We start from the raw sequence: 16,575 nt of genomic DNA, 5'->3' as shown, positions 1-16,575 counted from the left end.
AATAGGTTCTGAGTATTCTTTAAAAAAAAAAAAACAAACAAACAGCAACAACAAAAAACAACCAATTCACTTGGGACATCCCAAGTCTGAAAGATTTTATCCATTCCCTTAATAATCACTACAGCAATGATGCATTACACTGAGAACGGTTCTGAGTAGTGACGATAAGACACCAAAAAGCCATAGTTATCAGAGAGAAAGATTCATAGGCTCATAACATTTAAGATGTGGAGGAGTTAAAAATCACCCACTGCCTAGTAATGGGAAATGAATTTGAGCCATTTTCAACAACATAAGGATTGATCCAAAATGTGTATTGCAGTTTAAGTAACTGAACAATTAAATATATGAAAACAATTTTCCATTCCCTTTTACCGACTAAGGCTCTACAATACAAGGGAATTTTACCATGATAGGCTTTCTTAGGTTTGGGGAACACGAGCATAACAAAAAGCCCTCTTTCTCTCCATCCTACAACTCATATGGAGGGACAAATATTCTCTTTTTCAAATCATCTTTGCAGAGGGTCATATATTTTGATACAAAGTATTAGGAAGCATGTGGGATAGAAAATGGAAGGAAGAAATTTAGGAATAGATTTTCATTTGAATCCTAGTCTTGACCACCCATAATGGTATGAGCCGGGGCGGGGGGAAAGGCTACTTTTTAGAAGATTTGGTAAAAATAAGCAAGAGGATAATATTCATCTATCATGAGTAAGAATCTTTCCAGTTATTAAAAAAATCTACACAAAATAATTGACATACAGAACTGATGTTTAGAAACAATGGAGTTACACTTTAGATTACCAAAATTATCTTTTGTAGCTGCAGAGGTAGAGCACGGTGAATGCAGTGTTGTTGAAAAAAAGGACAAGCTTATTCAAGGGACCAAAATTTCTAATTCTAGAAGAATGTGATGCTAGGACCTTTGGGGAACCTCATGCTCCCTGTGCTCAGCTAAACAAGAGGCCTGCTATCACTCCTTCCATCACCACAGAGCAGAAACAAATATCACAGAAACATTATGACCTGTGGAGGCAGATTCTCCCACCTTTTTTTTTAGTTTCCAATCATCCCTTACAGGCTGAACTGCATGCTCTTGATTCTTTTCCTGGATCTCGGCAAAATGCTTATGTAACTTCTTGGCCTTTTCACAAAAATTAAGTTTTGTGCTGGGACAAGTTGCTAGTTGTATCAAGAGTACTAAACCATGAAATCCCAAAATATATTATTGTAAAGGTCTTGAGTGTTCATTCAGATTATAAATAAGGACATCTATACAGAATCCAATCTGAGCTGAAATGTAGGCTATCCAGTGTAGCTGGAGCATAGGGGTCTATGGAGACAAGGTAGTAGACAGAATTCTGGAAAGAATGTTGGAAAACCTTGAATGTCAAGGAGCCCAAACTATGTTCGATAAGCATGGAAAGCCCTTTCAGATTAGAAAACAGTGTAATGATATAATCCAAGTGGTGCTTTTAGGCCATGGAAGATAGAAGTTGAAGGAGAAGAAATTTGTTTTTAAAAATTTACATATGCACTGGAGAATGTCAAGAAAGCATTACAAGTTATTAATAGTAGCTCAGTAATTATCTCCGAGTGATAGAATTATCAGTGCTTTTTATTTTATTCGTGTTGTCTAGTTTTCTGGAGAATGCATAGGAGTTGCTTTGCATTAAAGAAGGTCTAAATGAACCCCACACGTGTGTAACCCAGATTGAACAATTGTCGAGATTTTGCCATATCTGCTCCATTTCTTTTTTCTTTTTCATTCCTTTACCAGTTTCTTGCCCTGGGTGGTTCCTGTGTCTTTCTGACCTGACCCATTAGTTCTTGATAGCTTCCTTGCTTTCCAGCACAGCAAGATATCCCAGACTACTCTTAATTTCCTGCCACAGGCTTGGAATCAGCCTATCTTTCAAGGTGCTTGAGTTTCCTTTCAGTGGGTACTAAAAAAAAAAAAAAAAAATTGTTTTAAGAAATAAAGGTATAAGCAAAAAACCAGTTTTATACAGAAGTGATTTCTGGATAATTGTGGGTGCTACCATCCTGGGGACTTGTAGAGAAAATATTAGAAGTAGCATTAAATAAGTGAAAATATGTAAACATTCTGAAATGAATCTGCTTTTAAAACAAAGCAGACTTGTCAGCATTAAAAACCCCAGAAGGTAACCCTTCTTCAATTGGGGAAATATTCTGCTTCTTTGTGATCTTTGCAGTAAAGATTTCAAGCCAGCTCTCACTGGATAGAATTTAGCATCTGTGACACTAGATCCCTCATTTTCATAAATTGGAGCAAAATGCTAAGTAATATCTAACACCTTCTCCTTTCTGTGTCAGGGGAATCTTCATCCCCTAGTCCAGCCTAAACAGATAACATACCAATGCTCTGTTCACACCATGGAAGGAAAGCTTTAACCTTTAAAGCGGTGATTCTTAACTTTTTCCTCCCCACTGCAAGTGAAGGATACTGAGCTGAACCTCTGTGTGGGGGTAGGGGTGTGTGTTTAAATAGCAGCTAAGCTCTCTTCCTCCTTGGCTGCTTGAAACTTGGCCACCATCATGAACCACACAGTGACTATCTGGACCAGGAGGTTCATGACCAACCGACTACTTCAGCAGAAACAGATGGTCATTGATGTTCTTCACCCTGGAAAGGCAACAGTACCTAAGACAGAAATTCAGGAAAAAGTAGCCAGAAATGGACAAGACCACACCAGATGTCATCTTTGTATTTGGATTCAGAACCAATTTTGGCGGTGGCAAGGCTTTGGCATGCTTTAGGATTCCTTGCATTATGCAAAGAAAAATGAACCCAAACATAGACTTGCAAGACATGGCCTACATGAGAAGAAAAAGAGATCAAGAAAATAGCAAAAGGAATGCAAGAACGGAATGAAAAAACTCAGGGGGACTGCAAAAGCCAATGTTGGTGCTGGCCAAAAAAAAAAAAAAAAAAAAGCGAGCTAGAGATTGGACAACAAAAGGAGTAAAGATTCTGAAGTGACTTTATCTGTGGTGACTATGCAGATTTTTCATCAGAGGATTAATAAACTAAGAACTTAAATAATATAAAGAAAAGCTAAAGCGTAAGGCGTGTTCATGACATCAACACTATTCTCAGTCCTTACATGCATTAGCTCTTTTAATCTTGACAACGCTATGAAGTAGACACTAATTAGCTTCATTTTTATAGATACACACTGAGGAATAAAGCGAAAGAAGAAAGGAGCCTAAGCCGACTCAGCCATGACTTTCATGGAGCCGGAATTTGAATCCAGGCACTCGGACAACAAACTCACTCAGGGTTTTTCCCTTCCCTGAGCAAATGGAAAAATCCTAAATCTCAAAACCCCTGCTGGAGAGAAGTTACTCTATGTAAGAGGGAAATACCAGAACCATTCACTGTGAAAGCAAGAAAACAGGGACGCCTGGGTGGCTCAATTGGTTAAGCATCCAACTCTTGATTTTGGCTCAGGTTGTAATTTCACATCTTGAGATGGGCCCCGAGACGATGGGCCCCACACTCAGCGGGGAGTCTGCTTGAGATTTTTCTCCCCCTGCCCCTCCCCCAATTTTAATAAAATCTTTTTAAAAATTTAAAAATAAAATTAAAAAAAAAAAAAGAAAGCAAGAGAACAAAATGCCCACGGTCACCATTATATCGTTCTGGCTAACCCAACAATATGTTTGGTTGACAAATATATCATTCTTACTCAGAAAAGAACAAAAAAAATGTGTTTGTTGAATGTTCACTATCAGTACAGGGCACTTTTCACATTGTATCATGCAAGCACCTTGAGACCACCTATACGTAAGGACAACATCTTCATTTCTCTAACACAATCAGTCTTGGCACAGAGGAAGTAAACAGTATAAAAGCAAGTAATTTTTGAACAAATTCAATTTGATAAAGAGCTCTGGATCTTACACAAGCCCTGACACGTACACGTGACCATGTCTTGCCCAAATCCACATGCTTTTGAGAGTGAAAGAGGGTGCTAGTGCTTGGACACCAGGACAATGAGCCCTTTCCATCGGAGCAGTGTTGCTGCATTAAAGCACGACCAAATCAGTGGAGTCTCAAGGCAAGGTAATTTATAACTGTGGTAGAGTACTGTATTTTAGAAGAATAAAGGCCAATTTGTAGGACAGATTTGTCAGACCTGCAGCTCCTTCCTCTTTACCTGTTTTTATGAGCCATTAGTGAAAACTTTTCCTGCCATTTTTACAGTCCTTCATTTATGCTGTTGTTCGGTTCTAAACCTGAGTGCCTGCAGATGTCTGCCTGTCCCTTTGGTCTTTGTTCTTAGTTTAAGTTTTAAAATAAACTATAAATACTTTGCAAGGTTTTCAAGGTCAAACGCAAGGAGCACTTTTATCCATAATTCCAATTTTAAAAGATTAAACATTGGGATCATTTACATAACCTTAGGAGTGGCAAAACTTTATAGGCAATTCAGAGAAGTATCTGTTCTTTCTAGTAAAAGAAAAAAAAAGCCCAACTGTGTAATTTTTCGATCTTTGTTTCTGTGGCCAGAAAAAAAAAAAAATCAGTATTTCTGGTTTCTATGAATTCCTTCCATATTCTAGCATTTTGGGACTAGTGGTAGTGGGGGAAATCTGGTTGTTTACATCCTTATAAATGATTAAGCTTTCCTATTTTGCCAACTCAGCCTTTTAAGTCTCCTAGGAGCTAGAGCAAGGATATAATATCATCTGTGGTGTTATTTGCAAACATAAAAGGAAATGACTCTGTGGCTCATAGATACCACTTACATTCCATTGTAGACAAGGAAGCAGGAAACATAAGCATAGTAGTTATAGATTTAAATGGTTTGCCTGTTGTTCCATAAAACACTTGTTTCATTTACTCCTCTAAGTCTGTGCAATTTAGCTCAGCTACTGTGAAGTAGAAAATACTATCAATTAGAGCCGCAGTATGCTGGTCCTGAATCACAGGGCTTCAGTACCCTGGTGTGTTAGGATACCCGAAGCTATACCCTGCTTCCCACCCCAGCACACACATCGTAGCAGGGCTGGATGTGTTCAGGGGCTAGATCTGTACGGAAAATTAATAGAGAGCAAAACCAAAATGGCACAAAGTTAAGAAACAAAAGTTTTTCAGAAGGTAAAGACCTGGAAAATCGTAACAATAAAAATGAAAGAATGATATCTGCCCCACAGCTCTGGCCCCTTTTAGTTCTCTAAGTCTAGATCTCTAAATTGGCAAAATTGGGAGGGACTGACAGGTCAGTTAGGCCCTCACATCAAATTCAAGACGTCTAAAATTGAGCTTATTTTCTCCCTTCTCTGCCATCCTACCCCAGCTGCTCAGTCAATGGCAAGACCACTGGCAAAGGCCAGAAACTGAAGTCATTTTAACTGAAGGCCAAGCCCCTTCCATCTGCACAGCAATCAGTGGGCAAGTGCCGTGGACCATTTCTGTTTTGACATATTTCTTGTATCCTTTGCTCATTCCTCATTTCCACCGCCTCACTCTGGTCCACGGATTCCTTGGTGGACCATTAAAACAGCTCTCTGGCTGGTTCCTCCAGCACCACATCATCCTCTGCTTCTAGTCTGTCCTACATACTCTCCAAGGGACAGGCTCATCTTCCTGAAACTCCACTTTCCCTTTCTTCTGCAGGGAGGGTCAGCAAGCCCATGGACTCCAAAGCCCTCCATAGTCTAGGCTTCCTCCATCCTCCTCAACCCTATCCTACCTTCCAAATATTTATTCTCTGATCTGGTCGAGGTCTTCTCTTCACAAGCCCACAAACAAACTACAATCCCTCCCAGCTATTCACTGGCCTCCTTGTCTGGCATACCCTCCTTTTCTCCCCTGCCGTTTGCAATTCAGCAGCAAGTTCAAGCCCTAATGTCAACCCTTTCTTTCTCTGAATTATATTGTTTGACCAACACTGGATTTTTTTTTTTTTTTTAATCAACAGCAGAGCTGTGCTATCCTTGTGGGTGGTCCTGTCAACCTTGAACAGGGGAGGCAGAGGGAGGGTCATAGTGCTGGTGGGCAGGCTCCCATGCCAGATGTTCTCTTTTAAGAATGTGATCTTGGTATGGAACCTGTGTCCAACAGATGAATGGATAAAGTAGTAGTATATATACACTGGAATATTACTCAGCCATAAAAAAGAATGAGACCTTACCATTTGCAACAACACAGATACACCTAGAGGGTACTGTGCTACATGAAATCAGTCAGACCGAGAAGAACAAATACCACCTGATCTCACTTACATGTGGAATCTAAAAAAACAAGCAGAATCTTACATACAAAGGACAAACTGGTGCTTGCCAGAAAGGAGGTGGGTGGGGCAATGGGTGAAATAGGGGATTATGAGGTACAAACTTCCAGTTATAAAATAAATAAGTCACGGGGATGAAAAGTGCAGCACAGGGAATATAGTCCCTAATATTGTAATAACATTGTATGGGGACAGATGGTGACTACAATTATTGTGGTGAGCATGGGGTAATGTATAAAATTGTCAAATCGATGTTGTACATGTGAAATTAATATAACCTTGTATTTTAATTATACTTCAATTAAAAAAAGAAATATGATCTTGGGTTACTTCTCTCAGCCTCAGTTTATTAATCTGTAAAATGGGGATAATATTAGGACCTACTTCATGGAAGTGTTGCAAGATTAAAAGGGACAATCCAAACGAAGGGGTCAGTGTTATGCCTGATATGGCAGGTGCCCCCAAAATGTTAGCTATTATTACTCATGAGACATTCGCCGAGTCTAAGCTCAAGGACCCTGCCTCCAGAAGTTCACTACCCAGTGGAAGAGAAAGACTTGTATACGTGCATGTGTGCACATGCAGGGCAGGAGGGAGGAGTCAGGGAGGACAGTGAAGCATAAAGGCACCACAAACCAAGGTAACTAAGGAATCCAGGAGAAAGGTCAGGTTCATGGAGGAAAGACCATGTGGTTGGTTTGGGAAATGCTGAGATTGAAGTGCCAGCAGGACATCCATCAATGGAGCCATGCTTGCCACCTATATTTGGTTTGCCCCCTTAGACCTGCTGTCCATTGTCCCCCACTCTGCTCTAGGCTCTAAGCTCTCAGGGTATTCATCTGAGAGACTGCATCTATAGCCTCCTATGCCCCCTGCCTTCTGTTTGAGTTTGGCCAATGGGCAGCCAAGCAGAAGGAGGGAAAAAGGTAAAGTCTAGGTATTTTCTTCTCTGGTTTCTTTCCAAGGAGGCCACCTCAGGCTGGTAGAGTCCCTTGGTAGAAGGTTCTCTCCAGGCAGCCTGTTCTCCACAATGCTCTCTCCTTTTGGTTCTGGTAACCATTCCCTGTCCTTATCCCTTTGGACTTAGGGCTGGTGAAAGCCAGGCTCCCAATAGCCCCTTGTGGGTTCTCCTATCCCCAAACCATTGTAAACAGTCTCTTTGTAAATAAACCCTTCTGGAATTGTCCCAGTTTTGATGTGCCATCTGTTTCCTGTCGAAATCCTGAGTGATACACCATGTTGATCTGGCCATTGGGATTTCAGGTCTAGAATCTGGGAGGGAGATATAAATTAGAGACCAGTCTAAGCTGGAGGGAGTGAAAGACATTGCTGACTGAGAGGGAGAGGAGGAAAAGAGCAAAGGCAGATTGTTGGGAGACCTACTCCCAGTAGGGAGAGAAAGAACATATCAGCTTCGAGGCTGAGAGTAATAACAATGCTCTATTCTTAGGACCCTGATGTTCCTAATAACATCCTTCTAAGAAAGATGTAGAAATGCAATCATCTTATTGATGGGGCAGCCACTTTAAAACATCATCAGGGTGCCTGACAGCTTAGACTTGGCTTGGAAACAAGATTGAGTTCTTTGTGCATACCTATTTGTGTAGGAACTTCACCTTTCAAATTTTAAATTTTTGTTTTTAATAAGCAATACATTCACATGACTCAAAATCAAAAAGTAAAAATAATTATAAAAGGAATACATTGAGCGTCCCTCTCCCATCTCTGTCCCCATTCACCTTGCTTGTCTCCTGCTTTCTCCAGTACTGTTTATTGGTTGCTTATACATTCTTCCCAAGTTTCTTTATGTAAATACAAGCTAATATAACTGTATACTCTTACTTCCCTTTCTCACACAAAAGGTATTATGCTAGATGTACTATATCTTGATTTTTTTTTCACTTAATGATATATCCTAGAGATGGTTCCATCTTCCTCTCCATTTTTTCCCTGTAAATGGTATGGAATCCCATAGACTGGAGGTGCCACTGTTTATTCACCCAGATGTAGAGGAGCCTTGGTGAGTGCTGCCTACCAACCACAGGTCCCTAACTGCAGCTCTGAAGCTCTCCCCACAACCATCCCCACAACCATCCAGTGTCCCACTGCTGCCTGCTCCTCTTCAGGCTTTGTCTCCCACTCAGTGGGGAAAACTGAAGGCTTCAGAAGGATCTCCCTCAATTCCCTACTATCAAATATAAAACCCCCACCTCCATCTGTGCTCACCCTCTCCTTCCCTCAGGCTGCAACTCAGGGCACACTTCACCTCCTGTTTAATGCCAACCCTTTCATCTCCAATTAGGATCCCATCTCTGTTCCGCCTTCTAGGGACCTTACATTACCAATGACCCTAGTTTCCCTCTTGTACCTTAAACTTCTCTCTCGAAACTGAGTCATATCAAAATACAACCACTGCCCTGTCCCTTGACGCTATTCTCCCTCTAGCTATTTCGCCCTCCTTCTCCTTCAGAGTCACACTTCTTGGAAGAGCCGCCCACAGTCAAAGTTTCAACCTCCCTGTTTGCTACTCACTCCTCCATCCATTTCAGCCCATTCCACCTCCATCAACCCACTGAGGCTTTTCACTGAGGCTGATCCTGAGGTCAATCAACATTTCAGTCTTAGCCTCATTTGACTTCATAACATTTGACACTCCGTGATTCTCTCCCCTTTGGAAATTCTTCCTTTGAGGACATTACCTGCTCTTGGATTTCCTCTTTCAAGTCTGGCTTCTTTTGCCATAAACTGGTAATGGTTTTTAACCCACGGTCAGGTGTTCAAGAAATAGCCCCTGAAGTAGAGGGAAGCGAATGAGACATTTGGACTCATTCACTGAGGCACAAAATTTAATGGAGGAGTGGGGTGCTAAATAACTCTGTAAACAGGATATTTTAATGAATAGGTCTAAAAATTCAGTCCATGCAAAAATCCACACTAAAAATATCAAAATTTTAAATGAACACCAGTGCTGTGCTGATTCAGATTGAAGCCCAAGAGGAAAGAAAAAATGTATGTCTCTTTATACATGTTTTGATGTATTTCCTAATAGCTAATTTGTTCCCTGAACACTGGCTAAGTTGGAAAAATACTGAAAAATTGAAAAGTAGATGTGTCAATATGTTGTTTAAATATATTTATACCAACAAGGAAGTGATTATTTTACTTCAATTTAAAAATTATTAAAGATGATCACTTGTCAAAAGAAATTTTAAAACATGGCAATTCGGGCGCCTGGGTGGCTCAGTCGTTAAGCGTCTGCCTTCGGCTCAGGTCATGATCCCAGGGTCCTGGGATCGGGTCCCACATCGGGCTCCCCGCTCAGCGGGAGGCCTGCTTCTCCCTCTCCCACTCCCCCTGCTTGTGTTCCTGCTCTCCCTGTCTCTCTCTGTCAAATAAATAAATAAAATCTTAAAAAAAATAAAAATAAAAAAATAAAAAATAAAACGTGGCAATTCTGTTATCTTAATTGAAAATGAGGAAATCAAAGAAGTAGCTTTTGAAAGTATGGTTGAATTCACCTCCATTAAAGCTGAAGTCCCATTTTTCCTTGGGTCTCAAAATTCAGTATACTGTATTATGGAACTGTCCAGAAACAACATATTGTACTCTATTTATTAAACCAAATTTCAGACTTTTTTCTACTGTCCCGCCAGCTTGGTGAGAACTTTAACCTCAGTCATTTTTGGAGCTTTCCATCCCTAGAGCTGCCACCAGGCACTGAGGGGCACCTTCTGTTCATCGGCCCACTGATTCGTATATCTCCAAAATATGCCTGCCCACGTCCTCCAGGGGCCTTCAGGCTCAGTGCTTCTGTGATGTCTGAGGTCTCTGAAAGGCCCTGGGATCTTTGCTAAGGTTGGGAGCTTGAGCTGTGTGTGGAGGTCTTTATAATTTGAGACCCTCAGGCCTCTGTCTCTTTGCCTCTTAGCTTCTCTTTGCCTTCTGGACATTTATCAAAAACTGCTAGAGGCTTTAACTTCAAGACCCTTTTACTTTAGGCCCTGCCAAGATCCCTGAAGCCAGAAATCATAAAACCAGGCTATCCACTTGAAAGGGGAAAACAAGAGAGAAAACACACATTAATATTTCTAGACTATCCTGCCACATGAGCTTCTTTTTTGGTTCATCTTTCTCCCCCTGGTCATTTGGAAGCTGGGCTCCACACTCTCTCCCAGACAATCCCTTTCACTCTCCATTCTATAGCTTCTACCCATGAGCCTGGGCTCCCTGATTTGTTTCTCTGGCCCAGAGCTCTACACTGAGCCCCAGAGCAGTATGTTCAGCTGCTCAGTACCTCTATGTGGACATGTCTCAGTGACAAACTAACCATGCCCTGTGCCACACTCTGCCTTCTTCCTCCAATCCAGTCCTTTCCCAATCCTTTCCAGTTCATCCCTGAATCCCAGCCACTTCCTCTCCAACACACCTCTTGAATTCTAAGTAGCTCCATTTCCACCACCTCCCCTCTATCAGCTACCCCTGCCTCGACTATTGTGAAAACCTCCTCATTGGTCTTCCCTGCACACCCACATGGGCCTTTTCCAGTCTTGTCTACATGATGCCACCAGAGACACCTTTTTTGAACTACAAATCTGAACATGTCACCCTCTGGCTTAAACTCTTCAAAGGCTTTCCATTGTTCCTGGAAATACACTCAAACGTGCAATGGTCCTGCTTGGTCTGGCCTCCTCCTCTCTCCCACCTGATAGCGTACCTTGCTCCATCTCCCTCCCCAGGCTCTCTGAGCTCTAGCTGCTCAACCTGTTCTTTCCTGCACACGTGTTTCTCATTCTGGCCTGACTTTGGCCTGACTACGTGATTATTGTCTCCTCTCTCTCTAGACTGTATGCTCCATGAGAACAGGAACTGTATGTCCCCAAGACTTCACATAGAGCCTATAACATTATATTTGTTTGTGGAAACATTGATATATTTATTATATTAATATATTATAATAATTATGCATGTAATATATTTATTGACATTATTTCTTTGAGAGTCAAATCCTTCTGAAGTTTAGAACCATATGTCTGAGGAATTTTTCTTTCAATAACATTTGAACATTATAGTGTTCCAGACACTTTTTAAATGCTTTACATGGGGGCGCCTGGGTGGCTCATTTGGCTAAGCATCTGCCTTCGGCTCAGGCCATGTTCCCAACTCTGCATCGGGCTCCCTGCTCAGTGGGGAGACTGCTTCTCCCTCTCCCTCTGACCCTCCCCCCTGCTCACGCTCTCACTCTGTCTCTCTCAAATAAATAAAAATTCTTTAAAAAAAAAACTATAAGTGCTTTATATCTATTAACTCAGCTAATCCTCACTATAAGCCTAGGAGTGTTATTTTTATTCCCATTTTAAAGATACTGAAACTGAAGCACAGAGAGGTCAAATAACTCACTCATGGTCTCATAGCTAATAAGCAGTGGAGCTAGGGCTCAAATCCAAAATTGTTGCATTGGACCTCTCTGTATTTGGCAAATATTACTGAGCAAAGTGCTGGGCACCATGATAGCAATGGGCTAGAACATCTTTCAAAGATAAGAGTATAGAGATTAATGTCTATTAAAACGTAGGAGTCACTATGCAGAATACATACCCCACCCTGTTTGATCCTCTCAAAGTGGAGTAAGCTAGGTATTTTTGTGCCCGTTTCGTAGATAAGGAAACTGAGGCTGAGAAAATCTGCATAACTGCTTGAATATCACATAAGCAATATGACATACCTGGAATTCAAGCCCAAGTCAGTATGACTCGAACACCAACCCTCTTCTCACCAGAGAAAGCTGAGACTGCTTCCTTCCCATCACAAGTCAATTGACCTATCTACTGGGTCAATGATCCACTTGTTAGTGTGCATTAAGAATCACCTAGAAAACTTACTAAACTCCTGTGTTCCTGGGTTTTACCTTTAGAGATTTGGGTGTGGGTGGGGCCCTTTAGTCTGCAATTTTAAACAAGCATCCCAGGTACTTCTGGTCTAGGTGATTTTGGTCTGGTGGTTCCAGAACTTTAGCACTAACCAAAGTCACCTGAATGGGTTGATAGAGGTAAAATTATTGGCTCTACTCCTAGATTTACTGATTCAGAAGATCTGGGGCAGGCTGAGAATCTTAATTTTTAACAAGTTCCTAGTGATGTAGGGACTAGTTTTTGAGATCCACCAAATGTCCTAAGGCAAGATTCTGAGAGGGACTTCACTGGTTATTTAATTCAATTCTCCTGGATTCCACCAGTTTTGAAGCAATTTCCAAAATCTATGTGCCTCCATACTGCCAGTCCTCCAACCGCACCCACCCCCACCCCCACCCCCGACCTTGAGAATTGCAGAAAATTGAAGACCTGGAGAAAATTTATCTTGGGGTAAAATCTTTTAGCAGCTTTAGTTGGAGAATCTCCTACCTTTCAAAATAATGTGACCTTTGCACAAAACTCCAAAATATTAGATGTTTCTAGGTAGGACTGATCCTAGATTAGAAATAGTAAAAGCAGTACTTTTTTTTTTTTTTTTACTCTCTCCTGTTTAAGATTTAAAAGGCAGGGAGATTCTGTTCAACTGTGTGTGTGTGTGTGTGATTGTTTTCAATAAAATATAATTTGCATTTAAAGTTGTTTTTAGCTTTTAGGAACCTAGGAGGCTAAAGTATCAGACATATCCCACTTAATAGAGAAGGATATTTAGGGTGCCTGGGTAGCTCAATCGGTTAAGTGTCTGCCTTTGGCTCAGGTCATGGTCCCAGGGTTCTGGGATGGAGCCCTGCATTGGGCTTCCTGCTCAGTGGGGAGCCTGCTTCTCCCTCTGCCCCTCCCTCACTCGTGCAAAAGCGTGCGCTCTCTCTCTCTCTCAAATAAATAAAATCTTTTTAAAAAATAGCAAAGGATATTTTAAGTCAAAATTAAAAACAGGATTAAAAATTTTAATTTTATACCGTTCCTCTGGGAAAATCACCTTGTCTTAGGTTACATAATAGTGCCTAAGATGAGAAGATAAACTGCGTGTGTGTGTGTGTGTGTGTGTGTGTGTGTGTGTGTGTGTGTGTTAACCTTGGTCCAAACTTAGCCAAGTGCACAAAAGAAGCAAAAAGCATAAAGGATGAAGATCTCGTGGTTCAGGGCCTATTCACTTGATGAATTTTTTATATATGTTAGGTAATCTTTTCAGCATATGTGATCTATGAAGATATTTTTCCATAAAGGCATTTGGTGAATGAGTTCCTGACGAAACGTACTTCCAGACTCTAGTATCTTCAGAAATAATTCAGTACTTCCATATTTTTGAATTAAAAAAAGATTTATCTTCTAGGCATCCATGAGGACAGATGTCAACATTTCATCTTGAAAAATCTTTACTAAGATGGATGTGTCCACAGTGCCTCCTCTCCTGGCTCTCCAGATCCTCATTCCAACACTAAGGACTCCCATCCACTGGAAGCCTGCTTCACTGTAGTTATAACACTCACACATCTGACTTACCTTTTCTAAGTCTTTATGTGCTTCATTGACTGAAAATCAACTCAACTTCATTTATTTCCCCTTTCTCTTTTTACTACTTTCAGCTTAAATACAAATAGAGAACTCTTCTTTCCTACAGCTATCCACAGGAAGTGAAATGTTTTAAAATTACCAAATCAAGTGTCTTGGTGTGTAGGGAATTATGTTTTTGTAGACTCTTGACGATTAAGCCTTCTGAGAATGCCAATGGGTGTTGCAGATTTTTTTCTTTTCCCTATGAAAATAGACCCAATTTCAGAAAAATGTGAGATCTATGGCAGAGAGATATACCCCACTAAGTGCAAGGCTGAACTAATTTGACTCAACACTCAGAGGAAGTGATCGAGGGCAGAGCTGCCAAGCACATGAGCTCTGGAACCAGACTTTGTGAGTTCAAATTCTGGTTCCCACACTTACTCATCATATAAACTTGTACAAGTTACTTCATTTCTCTGCATCTCCTCTGTAAAATGGGATTCTAGCAGTCCCTACTCCAAAGGGTTATTCTGAGGATTATATGTAAAAGACAGTCAGAACAATGCTTTGAACATAATAAATGCTTAGTATTAGCAGTGCTTGTGTGGTTATGATCATTACTGAAAAGTTCATAAGGTGTTAACACAGAAATGAGAAGCATATGATTCTAAAGGAATACATTTTAAGGAAAAATAGGGTAGTTATTAGTTTACGTGATTCCAAATTAAAATGAGAAAGCTCCTTTCTGAAGAAGGCTTCTACATATTGCTAAGAAAGTTAGGAGTCATAAAACATATAACAAACACAATATAGCTCAAAAACATCCCTTTAAAAAAGCCCTAGATTTTAGTGATGAACAGAAGCCATCATATTACTACCTTGAGACATTTGCTGAGAGGGAAGCACAATTATATAATCAAGCATAATGAATGCATATTCATTTATTTACATTGCAACTTATTCCAGAAAGGAATAGAGGTTGCTATAATGAGTGAGTCATAAGAGAAACATAACGACAAGGAAATCTTCAAATGTAGTAGGTTAGCTCTCCCTGCATGCCGAATACATCATGAGAAAATGTTGCAAAGAAATATAAACAAATACAAATAGAAAATGCTCCTTCTACATTTTTACTCCCGGAACCACATTTCCTTTCTTGAAGGATCAAAGTTTTATTTGAATCTTTCCCATCCCTCATTCTCCAAATTCAATCCATAGCCATGACCTATTAGTTTCACCTTTCCAGTATTTTTTGGATTCCAATCTTTTCTTTATTTCTACAGCCAATAGCTTAGTTCATATTACCTCTTTAATACGAGTAGTTTCCTATTCATTGCTTTGCCCCAGTCTCTCCCCTCTCTATCCTCCTTCCCTTTTCTTCTACCACTATAATTCGTCCAGTACAATGCTACTGAACTCATTTTTCTAAAGGACATCTCTGGTCTTGTCCCTTACCTGCTAAAAATTACCTTCTGTGGCTCCTCATCGCTTTCTATTTTTGATACATTATATTTGTACCTCTCCTATGTCAATGAATAGCTTCTACCTTATATTACAATAAACTTCATATACGTTTGAGCTTCTCTACTAGAAAGTAAGCGCCTTGCATTATTTCCCCCACGGCATCTAGCATATTGTCTTAAGGTATTGATATTGAAAAAATAAATAAATAAAGCCCTAGAAGAAAATATTATCTTGTGATATGCATTTCTAACTACAGCAACTCTATCTTTATGATGACACAGTTTAATCAGGACAAGATGGATATAAATCATCAAATTAAGAAAATATAACTAATTCAAGACCTTAATTATAGATTTGCAAGATGGTCACATAATTTCTCTAAATGGAGAACACATTTTCATCTTGTTGCCTGCTATGTAAATTATGCCAACTAAAATATTACTCAAATGTTAAGGAAAGCTGGTAGAATTTTTAAAAAATAAAGTAATTGTAAATAAAAACATTGAAAAAGGTAGCATGACAGCAGAGATTCTAATGAAAATAATAAACTGAAATGCCTTTACATGTAAAGAAGCGAGCTATTTTGTAAGTTGGGTGCTTTTGAGAAGATTTATAAATACATGACCACTGAAAGAGAATAATTCATTTGTGCAGTTATGACTCTGCAGACAAACAGCATTCTTGGCAATGTGCATTTAAATGTTGTGTGACCCCAGAGTACAATTATATGAAGATGAATTTTTAGCTTGTGTGCAATTTGCATTGTAGCATGTTCAGTCTCAGAAGAAAACTCATCCAGGGATTTCAGCAGATGTTAAAAAAGAGCCTAGAAAAATAAGCAGTCATTCCAACAACAACTCAGGTAAGGTAAAGATAACCATTCTCAGTATCTGTAATCATTACAAGGATTAAGGTTTGTGTCTTTCCATACAATGGTAATATCCATAGCTACTTCTAGGGATTACAATTGTTGCTGTATAAAGGTCCACAATATTTTTCTTCATGGCATCCTAAAAGTTTATTGAATTGAATTTGAATGAAAACAGGATCTTTATTATACATTCAGATTTTTGCATGTAAGGTATTTTAAAAGCAAACCACCCCCCACCACCATCACCTTTGAGTGTGGGCTAAATTTTAAAGATTTGCTTACAAAAACCAAGAGTACAAAGAGGGGAAAAATAGTATCTTTATGGGGGAGAAACTCAGCAAATGCCACCTTAACCAAGTGATGAAGGTTAACACCTCCAGTGATGTGTGGATGTTAGGTTCGTCCTGATATCCTGAAAGAAGTTCACCTCTGTTGGATTCTTTCCAAAAACCCATAACCTAGTTTAATCATAGGAGAAACATCAGACAAACCTAAACTGAAGGACACTC

At 40.0% G+C, this 16,575-nt stretch overlaps 1 pseudogene; it reads left to right on the top strand.

Moving 5' to 3' along the window:
- The first annotated feature begins 2,564 nt into the window (after positions 1-2,564).
- On the top strand, positions 2,565-2,972 carry LOC113926402 (annotated as a pseudogene).
- The last annotated feature ends 13,603 nt before the right edge of the window (positions 2,973-16,575 follow it).

This window comes from Zalophus californianus, chromosome 4 (assembly GCF_009762305.2).
Source record: "Zalophus californianus isolate mZalCal1 chromosome 4, mZalCal1.pri.v2, whole genome shotgun sequence".
In the NCBI taxonomy this organism is placed as follows: Eukaryota; Metazoa; Chordata; class Mammalia; order Carnivora; family Otariidae; genus Zalophus; species Zalophus californianus.
This window is presented reverse-complemented; position numbering and strand designations above follow the sequence as displayed.